Genomic DNA, 13,682 nt, shown 5'->3' with positions numbered 1-13,682 from the left:
TGAAGAAGGTGGTGTCATATTTTGCAGTAATACTCCAAATGCTTACTATCCTGCTGCTTATACTTTGTTCAGTTATGGGCATTATCTCTGATTTTTAATTTCAACAGGTTTGTCACACAAACAGGGTGAATCAAATTCATGCCTCAGAGTTCAAAATATCATATATAACATGGCAAAGAGTTTAGCCGAAGAGCTCAGAAACACTGATAATGTGACAGCTGACCGTATTAATAGTTTCATACTGCTGGCGTTGCTAACAGTGGTTTTGCAGTCACAGTTAGCAGATCAGTAATAAATGAAGGCTGTTTGAGAGGTCTGTGAAGTAACACTAGGTGGAGATGTTTGTCAGTACAGCAAAGAAGAAAACACCAAAGTGGTGTTATCTTTTAGAATGATCTGTAATCCTGGATCACTTTCATCTATCTATCTATCTATCTATCTATCTATCTATCTATCTATCTATCTATCTATCTATCTATCTATCTATCTATCTATCTATCTATCTATCTATCTATCTATCTATCTATCTATCTATCTATCTATCTATCTATCTATCTATCTAACTTCTAAACAAAGTATTGCCAAACCAACATTCAAAGTCTCGACAAGATCGTTTTCTAGTTAAAATTTATTTGAATCAATTCATTTTACATTTAAATAATAAGCATTTGCTTCATGCATGCTTTCTCAAATCAAATTCAATTCAGATTCAGGAACTGGAACTGTAAGCTTGTTTACGTAGCATCATTTGCTGATTTTTATTCAATGTTATTTCTAGCATTCATTGCGTTCAGTATTTTACAGTTGTTGAAATAATACTGACATAATTATTTTATTTATTTAAGGTTAGGGTTCTAGGGCTAGGGTTAATGATTTATATTTTTTTCATATAATGTTTATTTTGTGAATTCCTGATCACTGACATACTTAACATGAGGCACTCTCATGTGGATTCCTCTCAAATAATTGTTTCATGTTTTACAGCTGAACAGCTTCTGCAAGGAAGAATACGAAGAGCTCAGATGCAAAAGCCTCTAAGAATGAAATCTTCATCTAAAATGAGCATTTTTATCAGGCTCCTATATTTATGTTCAGATATTTTACTTTAATAGACTGGAAAAGGACCTGCCATTAAAGTAAAATGACTGAACCTAAGCATAGGAGCTCGATAAAAATCCTAATTCTAGATTTCAGATGGCACTTAGAGGCATTGCATCTGAACTCTTAATATTTTCTCTAGACTCTGAATTCTTACTTACTGTAGCTTCATTAAACACTGTCTCACATAACATACTGCTTTATCTTTAACTCTCTTGAATGCAGGATTTTGGTTGGTCAACTGCAGCATTTAAGACCACAGTACTGCAGATAATTAAATGATGAATAAAAGTTTCATAAATGTTTTCTGTACACTATAGACAAATATTCTGCTCCACTTAAAGTATACCAACAGGCATTTGGCACAATCTGAAAAATGATTTAAAAGAATGTCCTGCTGTATACTGTGTGATGACTAAGACTGGTCAGCGAATAGCAATCACTGCCGTAGGCTTACAATGTTCAAAAGACATTGTCTTTGTGAGACGGAGATTGAAGGAAAGAAAGATTCACAGAGTAGCCTGCCCCCTCACCACCCACACATCGACCCATCTCAGGTAAACAATGCTCTAACACAGAGCTCCCCTGTGAGATCTTTCTCTCTTACTCCTCTTTCCTTCCATCTCCTCCTGTCCTCCCGAGACTTTTCTCTTTTCTTTCCCTTACGTCTCTTTACTCTCCACCTTTCCTATGTCTCTGCCTGCAGACAATATGCTTCTACATTAGCCCCAATTGGTTTCAAACAGCTTCAGAGATCTCTTTAGCATAGACTTCACATGATGATTGCCATGTGAAACTGCTTTTTATTACCCTTCTATCTGTCTCTGATTAGCTCATTCCTACTGTAGCAGCTCTGGACTACAATGTTCTGTACCATAAATATATGTTCACACAGATTTCACTGGATGCACAAATTTTTCTTCTGGCCAAGATTAAAGGGATAGTTCAGCCAGAATTTACAATTCTGTCATCATTTACCCACCCTCCAGTTGTTCCAATCCATGTTTAATCAAGTGGTTATTTGTTCTGTTGAACACAAAGATAATCTGAAGAATGTTGGTTAACAAACAGTTGCTGGTAGCCATTGACGGAATACTATGGAAGTTACTGGCTACTGGCGTATGTTTTCTTTTGTCTTCAAAAGAAGAAATAAACTCATACAGCTTAAACAACTTGAGGTTGAGTAAATGATGACAATTTTTACTTTAATAAACAATTAGAAAGGTCACACTTTATTTTAAGGTCCCATTCTCGCTATTAACAAACCATTATCTATGAGTTTTGTCCAATAAACTCCTAATTTGCTGCTTATTAATAGTAACTATTTGTTAAGTTTTGGTATTGGGTAGGATTAGGGATGTAGAATGTGGTCGTGCAGAATATGTGCTTTAAAATTAATGAACACCTAATATGTTAATAATGCTAAATCAAGAGCATGCTAATAGGCAACTAGTGAGAACTGGACCCTATACTAAAGTGTTACTGAATTAAAAGACTATATGTGCACCTACTATATTGTCTTTGAAAAACAGATGAGAAAATCATCTGTTCAATGACTATGGTAACTTAGCTGCAGTATTATTTGTAGAAAGAAAGAAAAAAAAGAGAATGGCATCAACTTAAAATGAAGTCAGTAAAAGGTGCAGTGTGTTTGCAAGCAGGCTATATAGTAATTTGCTCTTTACTAGTATTAAGATTGTACCCAAATTACCACATTATAATGTCCAACGTCATTAAGCCATTAAGCCAACTCATGAAATAAAGGCTCTAAGAACTCCCTAAATACTGTTATCTGCGCTTGGGCCTTCAATTACACTTTTATTTACTGACCCTTAATTGCAACCATTGCATTAATTTGTTTTTGCATGTCCAGTAGTTAACACACTCATGCAAAAGAAAACGTTGACACAGCATCTCATGTGGCATTAGTTCAATATGAGCAGACATGATTTATGAATGGGTTTAGCACAGTAATTAGCTTGCGGTTTTATGTATGCATGGGGAAACAGCCTGCCGTGGCCACAGCTATATTCACGGTGTGAAGTAACAGCTAGAGCACTATACACTGCTTTGGGAAGTCTGGTCTGGGACTCAACTCAGAACTCTCAAACTCATCATTTCTCAATGACATACTGTATGCTTCAAAGAAAATTAGATATTCAACATAAAAGGTATCTAATAAGATTTGAAACATTTACCTCATTGTGCAGGACTGCGGAGCTCTGTTGGGTGTTACACTGTTAAAAAGAGTGGTTATAAAGATCTGGTCCGATGACCTGAAGCTCCTAAGGCCTGGTTCACACGGGACGATTTTAAAATTGTCGGCAGATTTTCCAAACCTGAGAGACCCCACACACGGCGATAAAAAATCACGGGTCTAACAGTTTTGGTCGCTCCGTGTGTGGTGTGCAGCCACACGGCAATATCAACACATCACACACGAACCGATTTGACTCCCGAGCATTCCCAGGTCAGACGGGAAATCTCGCAAAATCCCTCGAGATCAAACGTGACTTTAGAGTAAACAATCATGGCGGACAAAGAGGATGCAGTGGCCATAGTTTGTGCTTTGTTTTTAACGGGGAAAAAAAACATAAGAAAAATAAAAAAAACCCGATGGTCAAAGAGGTGGAGACGACGCGAGCATGGACTATACTTGCTATATCATGATATGGAGATAAGTTGTTGTTTTATCTCATAGAAATGTTGTTACGTACTACACAGATTAATAACCGTTGAAATAAACGTTCATATATTAGTTTCCATGTACTCTGGTGGACTGCAGTTGTGGATGTAGTTATGCCCATCGACTTTATTTGTATTTGTTATATTATATACGCCGGCTGTTTTGATTTTGTTTCCCGGTACTATCACTGCCTCGTCACCTCGCTTTCTGATTGGCAAAAGCGCCACAGTCCACAGGCTGCGTGATTGTTTGTCCTCGGGGGACACCACACACGAGAAGAAATCGGGCAAAATAAATCCAACATGTTGGATATCCCCGATTTGAGATCGGAGCGGTCCCGACATTCTTCCGAGCAGAGGAGATTAGTCTTAACACACCACACACGGCAGGAATATTTGATCAGATTATTTTACGATAATCGGAGCATCCTAAGATTGTCGGAAGGGCTGAATCGGGGCTAAAATCGGCCCAATTATCCTGCCGTGTGAACCAGCCTTAAGAGGACAGCGGTTCTTCTGTTCCCTGCATACAAATTCAATTACTGGTTCTTTAACATACATGTCTTAGATTTCCTTTAAATTTGTGTAGCAAAACAAATATGTAAAATCATCAAACACATAGAGGTTTGTGAACAGAATGTCACATTGTCTGCTACTTTATGTATTTATTTTTTTAAATAGAGCATTGCTAAAGAAGCACATGCACCTGCAAGAGTGACAACAGAAATTAAAATTTCAGAGCTAAACAAGCTTAAGAGTTAAGTATAGAAGCTTTAAATACCTTTAGCCTAAAGGTGGACCATTTAGATGTTGCTTTTGTGTGACACTTCCTCCAGACTTCCTGCACCGGAAATTGTAGTGGTCACTGAGGCTAAATACAGGATGGATCGTGCATTAAATCACTTAATCATGTCTCTCACAATGATTGATGAATGACTTGATGACAGTAGCAATGTTTTGACTTCTTACAGCCACAGTAAACTACAAACAAGCGTTCCGTCAAAAGAGAGTGACGTCACTGCACCAACATCTAACTGTTCACTTCAGTTCTTTATACATAATGCAGCTTTATACCAATGGTGGTGTCACTACAACAGGGCGACTTGATGTAACATGGAAAGTTTACATTTCACTGGACACAGGTGAGAGTAAATATGAAACCACTGGAAAACAACAACAAAATAATTATTTTAATATTTACTGGAATTGAACAAAATGCTTATTCATTTGTTTGGTAATACTTTACAATAAGGAACACATATTCAATATCAATTAAGCATTTTCTATCAGTTAATAACTAGTTAATAGTGAGAACTGGACCTTAAAATAAAGTGTTACCTTTTTTTTTTTTTTTTTTGCCATTTGTCATCATGTCTGTTTTTTTATTGTATTCATTATGCTACTGAACTGAAGTGCTGCTTTAGTTTAATTTCTCTGCTGTTATGCATGAATAATGACAGACATTTGAGGCTCTTGATTTAGATTTTTGTTCTACAACCACCTGCCCATAAGTATGTATTGTAGACTATTGTAATTCCTTCAGACCTTCTTTGTCTTAACGTCTTTTAAGACCTTCACATCTATTTCACATACTTCAACATGTCGGTGCATTACAAGTAATTTTATGCTTTTGAAGCTCATTGGTGCATGGTTCACTGTCCCAGTGCCATTCTATTTCTGATTTCAACAGCTTCCTACAGAGAGAGTTATACATCTACACTTTCCATAAGTTTTATTATATAACACTGTCTAAAACTGTTCAAACTTAGCTGAAAGTGCAAAATCCTTGATGTGTGTCCAGACATAGAATAGCTTTGCAGTAACCTGTTGTTGCGTTTGATGCATTTGCGGAGCTCATTCAAATGGCATCATCAAATTGCTTTCATTTACAGTATGATTTCTGCATTGCTTCTCTGTTTTAATGGTTACCCTCACAATCTACACATAGTAAATGTTTTGTTCATTATTATATATTTCTGAACATTGTTCTTTTTCATGTAGCAAGGTTGTTTTTAGCTAGTTTAATTTCGTATAACCAGCTTTCCATGATAATACCTCTTGCCAGGATTAAAAGGCTAAACTTGATGCTGTGTAAAAAGACATTTCGTAAGGTTATAACCCTAAAGAAATTAGAGCTTCTAAGTAGTCCTAGCCACAATTATATGTAAATGCTAACATTTTACTTTCTTATATATAAACTCTGGGCCACATTTGCTGCACACAGAGAGAACATGACCAACTGAAATAGTGTAAAACAAGGTTATGTGGTGATCCTCAAAAATCTATTGTAAGACTAAGACTGCTATAACTGTAACTGCTTGGTTAGCACCAGTTGCTGAACAGCTGGTTGCCTACTCCATAGATCAAATTTGACCAAACTTACACTGGCTGGAACCCAATGTTGAGAACAAACTCTCCCTGCTGTTTAGATGTGTTAGTCCCTGAAAAATATAAAGTGAACAAGATACTCCATTTATGTGCTGGCTGATGGAGCTGTGTTCACTGCAACATCTGTGCACCACCTGCAGACAGATAAGATGGGTGTGACTGGGACCTCGTTTGTCACTTTACACATTTATAACCCTTTTATAATAAATGCCTTTTATTTTTTTTTTTCATTTTTTTTCAATTATTATCTCCCTGCTGTGGCTCATCAGGACAGACCTGCAAGCATTTTTGGGTCTTCAGAACTCTTCACATTCAGTTGACAAATGCATTGCTTTAATTTGCCATACACTGGAGAGGATAATTGTTGATGTGCATTGCTCTGGTCTCTGTGTCATGTGGTTCACTGAATATGTCACCAGTCAAGTGGTCTGGAAAAACATAAATGATCAGAATTCATCATCATGTACTGGTGTTGCGTGGTCCTGGAAAACCTTTAAAAAACGAGAAAATAATTCTTATCTTATAAAAATACTGGCTTGCTTTATTATTGGTCCTGTCACCCCAAGAACAAACTTAGCTTTTATTACTTTAGTTTTGCTTGCAGTGTTAAATTTCACAAAAAATATATCTCATGTTTCTTACCTTTTCTTTACCTCATTTTCTTTCTGTCATTGTTCATTTTAGTTACGTGTATTTAATGGTGTCAGTAAGTTTGTCTGGTAATACTTTAGTGTAGGGACCAATTCTCACCATTAACTTGCTTATTAGAATTCCTATTATTAAAATATCGGCTGTTTATTAGTACTTATGAAGCACATAATCTACATGACCATATTCAGCTACCTTAGTATAAACATTAAATGAGGAGTTTATTGAAGCAAAAGTCATGGTTAATGGTTTGCTAACAGTGAAAATTGAACTTAATAAATGGTGACCTACACTTGAGTGTTCACTGCTCCTGACTCACTGAGCAGGGGACATCTGTAGAAATCAACTTCACTTAACAGTTTATTAGTTTGGTATGGAATGTCCTGTAACATCAATGAACAATGATTTGAGTATAATATTTTGATGATAATATTTACTAGAAAATAACTATTATATACTGTACTATGATATACGTACATATATATATATCTACATATACATACATAAAATTATATATATATATATAATTATGTATTATAAATATATAGGTTTATAAATTACATTGATATTTGTATGTATATGTAAATGTACATGTACATGTATACAGTATATCCACTTATGCAAAACATAAATCAGTAAACTATAAATCACCGTGCTTAAATTCCTTTAATTTAATAAACCGTTGCAATGTTTAATACAAAAATAAATGTGTTGTGTCTTTTTAACTGCAACCCATGGCCTTGAATAAACTGTAATTGTCACATATCTTATGGGCTTTATACTCACTTAAGATGGCCTACCATTTAAAATTCACTTTGCAGGGCGCTACTGGATGATTGGAACACACCCTGACTGTGCATTCCAGTTGTGTAGGAAAACACTATTCTCCCCTTCCCTCCCCTCTTCTCTCACCCTATTGGCTGAATTTGATGAGACATGAAAGTTCCCCATAGGCTGAAAGCCTAGTGGAGAGTTGTTGCTGTTGCTAGGTTCCTGTTACTAGGACGGGCTGTCGTGCCTGAAGGGGGGTGGGACACACACAATGAATTATGGATGAATGATTTTTTTCCCCCTTTTTTTGTGCAGAGCATAGAGAGGACTCATCTGTGATGCAGATGAGAGAGGGTAGAGAGAGAGAGAGAGAGAGTGGAAGAAAGAGGGGGGTGTCTCAAACCCTAGGGCAGGCGTTTGGCAGAGTCCTGGTTGCTGTGGTTACCAGCTGCAGAAAAATGATGTTGATTCTCGTTCAAAGGCGAGGTTCAGAGTTCACGATCTGTTATTTGTTCAGCAGAAGCACCAGGGAGTTGACCTCTTGATCTTCCCTGACCTCCAGTAACCTCAGAGATTAGCCACCGATGAGTGACAAGACACTGAGGAAGGAGGGAGGAGGGACGGTCAGACAGACAGGAGAGGTCTGGAGGAAAGTTAGGGAGGAATAGGGATGAAACGAATGAAAAAACCACTTTGGACCACTTTGGCTGTGAAAATGAAAAGAAAGGTTACACACGGGGACGAGCTGCACAATAAGCTGAACTCTAGTGGATAATGAAATCTCTGTCTCTCCACACAGAGTCTGAGCAGCCCTTCCCAGTGTTTTATGTAACTTTGCGAGAATGCAGATTCAGTTGTTGCAGCTTATTGTTCTGCATGACACATTTTGTTTTTCAGTCTTTTATTCACCTTTTTCGTGCTGTGAATCACAGTCTCATTAAAATGCATAATCAGCTCTCCACCTCGGTCTAAACGTGCGGGTCGTCTTTACAATGGCTGCGAGCATTTTTAATAACACGTTATTGAAAATTCGCACAATGAACATAGGGAGGGATTTTGCAGTGACAAGCACATGATATTTCATCTTTTATAAAAGAAAAAAACACACGTGCTTGATACAAAGGTTTTCTTTTTTTTTTTACTAGTGCAGCTGTTCCTCTATAAACCATTTGAACCTTTCATATGGAATCGGGCCGACTAGCCTCCTGTGCTGAGCCATAATTACCATAAACAGATGAAGGACAATATGGAGCCTGCTGTTTCAATGTCACAAACATAGAAACACATGCACGTACACCTACATGATGACAGCATGGTGACTTACACTAACAAAAAAAAAGTGAGCTCACTTGCAACAGTAGGGGGGAGAATAAGGTCAGTGGCGTATCATAAAACCTAGCAATTATCTACAATACAGCCCATATTGAGTGACACGTGCGGAAAAAAGCCCACATGAATGTAATTATAGCCATAATTAGACATCAACACGTCTCTGCTTATTCTACATCATCTTTGTCAGGATTTCCGAGCATGACTGTGTTTTGTGTTCTTCAGGGTTTTATGTGCACCACTGTTCGTTTGGTGTTTCTGTGTCACAGATGTGATCATATATAATCCTTTGGTAAGAATTGTATATAACCTCTCAAGCTGCCCGTATCATTGTTGACCTCTGAAGTTCAGCTGCAGAATCCATATCATTTAGGTGTCTAAATACGTCTGTGACACTAATAAACCATGACGTTCTTGTTAGCGCCGCTCTTTATGGTTGATAATTATGCGAGCACGGGGTGACGCCTCCTCGACTCCGAGCAGGAAAGGGAGGGAAAAGCCAATCTCAGTATGCAGATGGTTGAAGTCCCTGCAGAGAGGCCGGCTGATTAGATGTGTGTTGATAAACTCACTTACTCTGACTGACAGTTTGCAATATTGGGGTCGCGGAGGTGACCTCCGTCAACGACACTGATGAAAATGAGGAAAAAAGAGGACACAAAATGCCAGAAGTGTCCCCTGACGTATGATGGGACAGGGATGAAAGCTTGTGAAATGTCAGTCTGTTTTTCTCTCCTCATTTGTGTTGTCAGCCCCTCCTTGTGCTTCCTCTATGGTTAATAACCGTGCGAGAGCAAGAGGTGTAATGAGAGGAGATTCTCATTCAGATCAGAAGATTTCCCTTATCTAACGTTCACTTCCTCAACATGTGGAAATCGCCTTGATTGTTAAATCATCTGGCGTAGACAAATGTACATACATACGTGAATTCATGTTATATCAAATAAAATGTTTTATTGAACACACAAGTTTCACTGCTGTTCAAAAGTTTTGCGTCGGCAAGATCTGTCAATTATTTAATTTTTTTTATTTCCTGAAAGTGTTTTTTGCTCACCAAACCTGCATTTATTTGATCATTATTACTATTTAAAATAACTGTTTTCTATTTTCAAATATTTTCAAATGTAGTTTATTTGTGTGATGGCATACCTGAATTCAGTGTCACATGATCTTTCAGAAATAATTGTAATAAACTGATTTGGTACTCAATAAACTTTCCTTTTCAAGAAACAGCAGTTCCTTGAAACAGAAATCTTATGTAACATTATTTTTACTGTCAATTTTGATCAATTTACTGAATCCTTGCTGAATAAAAGTATGAATTTCTCAAAATGATTGAAAAAAACAGTTAATGTTCAACAATTTTAATTAGTTCACACACACGCACACACACACAAACACACACACACACACACACGCACACACACACACACACATGTTTGTTTTTGTGAAAAGTGGGGACATCCCATAGGTGTAATGGTTTTTATAATGTAGAAACTGTATATTCTATCGCCTTTCACCAACCCTACCCCTAACCCTCACAGGAAAATTTGTGCATTTTTACTTTCTCAAAAAAACCTCATTCTGTATGATTCATAAGTGTTTTGAAAAATGGGGACACGGGTTATGTCCTCATAAGTCACTCTCTCCTTGTAATACCTGTGTCATACCCATGTCATTATACAAAGTTGTGTCCTGATATGTCACAAAAACATGCCCACACACACACACATACACACACACACATCCTGCTATGAATCCTTCTAAAATTAACCTCTTTTACTCTGTAATACACTGTCTGGTTATAAGTTTGGGAGGGCATATATACCACATTTATATCCGTATACCAGCATATCAAGTCATTGGGCGAGTGGGAGTGCTTAACTGTGTAATGTGTGTGTGTAAACTCCTATTCATGTTTTCTCTATTCACTGGGTCCATTGCATCTGAGAACATGGTGAGAGTCCCTGCCTTGTAGCACCATGTTTAAAAAGCTTGTTTGTGTTTTATAGGAGATCAAAGCAAGCAGGGGTCTTGGCCAGACATGAGACGCTACTGCTGCAATCTGCTCCCCTCTCATTACAGCCCTGCACATTCAGATGGGAGAAAACAAGCCCTGCTTCAGTCAGCCGTCTCAAGGAGACCTGGATCACTTCCCACATGCCTCTTCTGGAAGGCGCCCAAGCCAAACAGCATCAGGGTTCACCATTGTTTTTTAGGGGTAAAACCGGCTACCTGTGCAGACACCTATTGATCAAACAGGTACTTTTAAAAGCAGCCCATTGCTGCTGGTAAACCAAGATGTGCTCAGATTATTTCTAAATGTAAGAGTAAGACCAATGAACTTTTGTGATGATCTTCTGCATTTTGCTGAAAGATATAGTTATTGGAAGTCTCTCCGAAAAGGAAATTCACACAGTCTAGCATTTCAGACTGGGTAAACTGGCTCTCCGGTTATATCTTAAAGCTATAAGTAGACATACTATAATATAGCTGTTATATATGTTAGTGGGAGGATGTTTAAATGTAACAATTAAGAGCAATTATCCACTTCTTAAGTTTTCCACAGTGGGTTTGAATATGCATTGATTTCAGAGTAAATACAAACTGCTTCTGAACGTGAGATTCTCTCTTTTTTCATTGACTCAAGCCTATTTCTTAGGAGGGTAACGGGTGCAAAGACATGAATATGAGCTGGATTGGAACTGAGTTTGAAGTACTATTGAAGGGAATCTCCTATTGAAAAGGGTCCTCTAAAAAGAGCTGGGATACTGGGCCAGTGATTGTCAGAGGGGACTTGGGCATAATATGGAAAGATAATTGGGTTTCTAAGTGAGCTTCACTACAGGGTTGTGATTGAGTCATACTCTCGAGGACTTCTAATCGTAACTTTTAGTCCTTTCACAGTGAAAAATTCAGAGCTGGGAAATCTCACTTTCTTCACCTCAGTAATTGATATCGGAATATTGTGGGAACCTTTATACATGAGATGGAGTGACCATGCTCATAATATCTGTAACACAGATGAACTCAGAGACGGAGAGTAGGATCTATATGCAGAGTGATTATTTAAATAATAACAACAAAAATACAAAACACAATGAACAGAACTGAGAATGCTGATGGAACATCCATAAAGAAACGACCCCAGACAATGAACAAAGAAAACACAAGGGTTTAAATACACAAGTGTTAATAAACTAACTGGGAACAATCAGATTAATGACAACCATAGATATGTATAGACAGATGCCACATTCGACCACTCCAGGCATATCCGCCATCTTGGAATGGTCTATATGTATATGTCGTCACTCGTCACACAATAAAAATCCAGTCAGTTTCAAGAACATTGTGCAGCCTCTGGTTGTAAAAAACACCTACATTTTAATTCCTGGACAAATTGGATTAACTTTCCCAGGTAAAAATGTGTTGGTTTGTGATTTTAATACGCATTAACATATATTACAGGTTTTTAAACTATAGTACCTGTCGTGTTAGCTAACAGCTTTGTCTGGTTGTATTGTGTTGGCAAAATCATCTGCTGAAGTCTGTTGCAGATATCAATATTCATACGTGCGTACAACTAGGGTTGCAGACAAAAAGGCAGCTTGCTCTGGAGTGATCACAGACCTGCTTTGACCATTCCAATATGGCAGATAGCTTACGCATAGCAGCCCATAGAAACAGCTGCTAATAGTGCATCTACCTAGATTCATACTGTATCTATGATGAAAATGGGCAAACAGGAAGAAGTAAGCCAAACTCCAAACAGAAAGGTTAAAACACAAAGAACCGAAGGTAACGTGACACTATGATCAATATATTTATATCTATATATTTTACAGAGTCCTTGTTACATGTTACATAGTAATAACAGTAAATTATGTGAAATTAAACTTTACCATAGTCCTAACCTGAACCCTATAGTAAATACACATTAGTTAATATTACTCATTACTTTATTGTATAATTACACCATAACACGAACACCTTAAAATAAAGTGTACACCTAATTTACATGAACCAGGAACACTGTAAACAATTTGGAGTAGGATTTACTTGAAAAAAGCTTGGAAAGTTTTTTTTCACTCAGAAAAGGCTTGTAAATTTACAAACATTTGCCAAGTAAGAGCCTAAACATAATTATTAGTAGGTTTAATTAGACACTAAGTTAAGTTTACTTGGAAATTCCCAGTTAATTTTGTTGACTCTTTGTTTGTACATTTTACATGATGTAATTCTTATCACTGTAAAAAGTTGTCTTTCTTTTTCAAATTTTGCACTCATATATTTTAAGTAAATAAAATAAATTAAATAAAAATAAAATAAATTAAATATAATCTGTGAGTTTATACAATTTACTTTAACAAGGTAATATTGGAAAGCATGTGGTTCACTTGCAAACATGCCAGTAAGCATGTAGACAGGCTGTTATCTTATTAAGATAATATGCCCACTCAATAAAATGAATAGCCAAATGAACACATTGACCTCAGTACTTGGTACACCACACACAATGACAGTAACAATCAGTGAATAGAACGGGTCATTTTGAGTAGAAAATAGACTCCAGGTGTCACAAAACAACAGTATGTTACTAAAACAAACAACAACTCACAACTAAACTAAACAATTAACAACAAAAGCAACAATAAAACAGTGTACATTTTTAATTATTCATGTTATATGGGATATGTATGAAATATGGGATCATAACTTTGATATTTACTTAACGAATCTTTGTAAACATAACAAACGGT

This window comes from Carassius gibelio, chromosome B7 (assembly GCF_023724105.1).
Source record: "Carassius gibelio isolate Cgi1373 ecotype wild population from Czech Republic chromosome B7, carGib1.2-hapl.c, whole genome shotgun sequence".
Taxonomy (NCBI): domain Eukaryota; kingdom Metazoa; phylum Chordata; class Actinopteri; order Cypriniformes; family Cyprinidae; genus Carassius; species Carassius gibelio.
The sequence above is the reverse complement of the archived record's forward strand: the minus strand, read 5'-3'. Positions refer to the sequence as shown.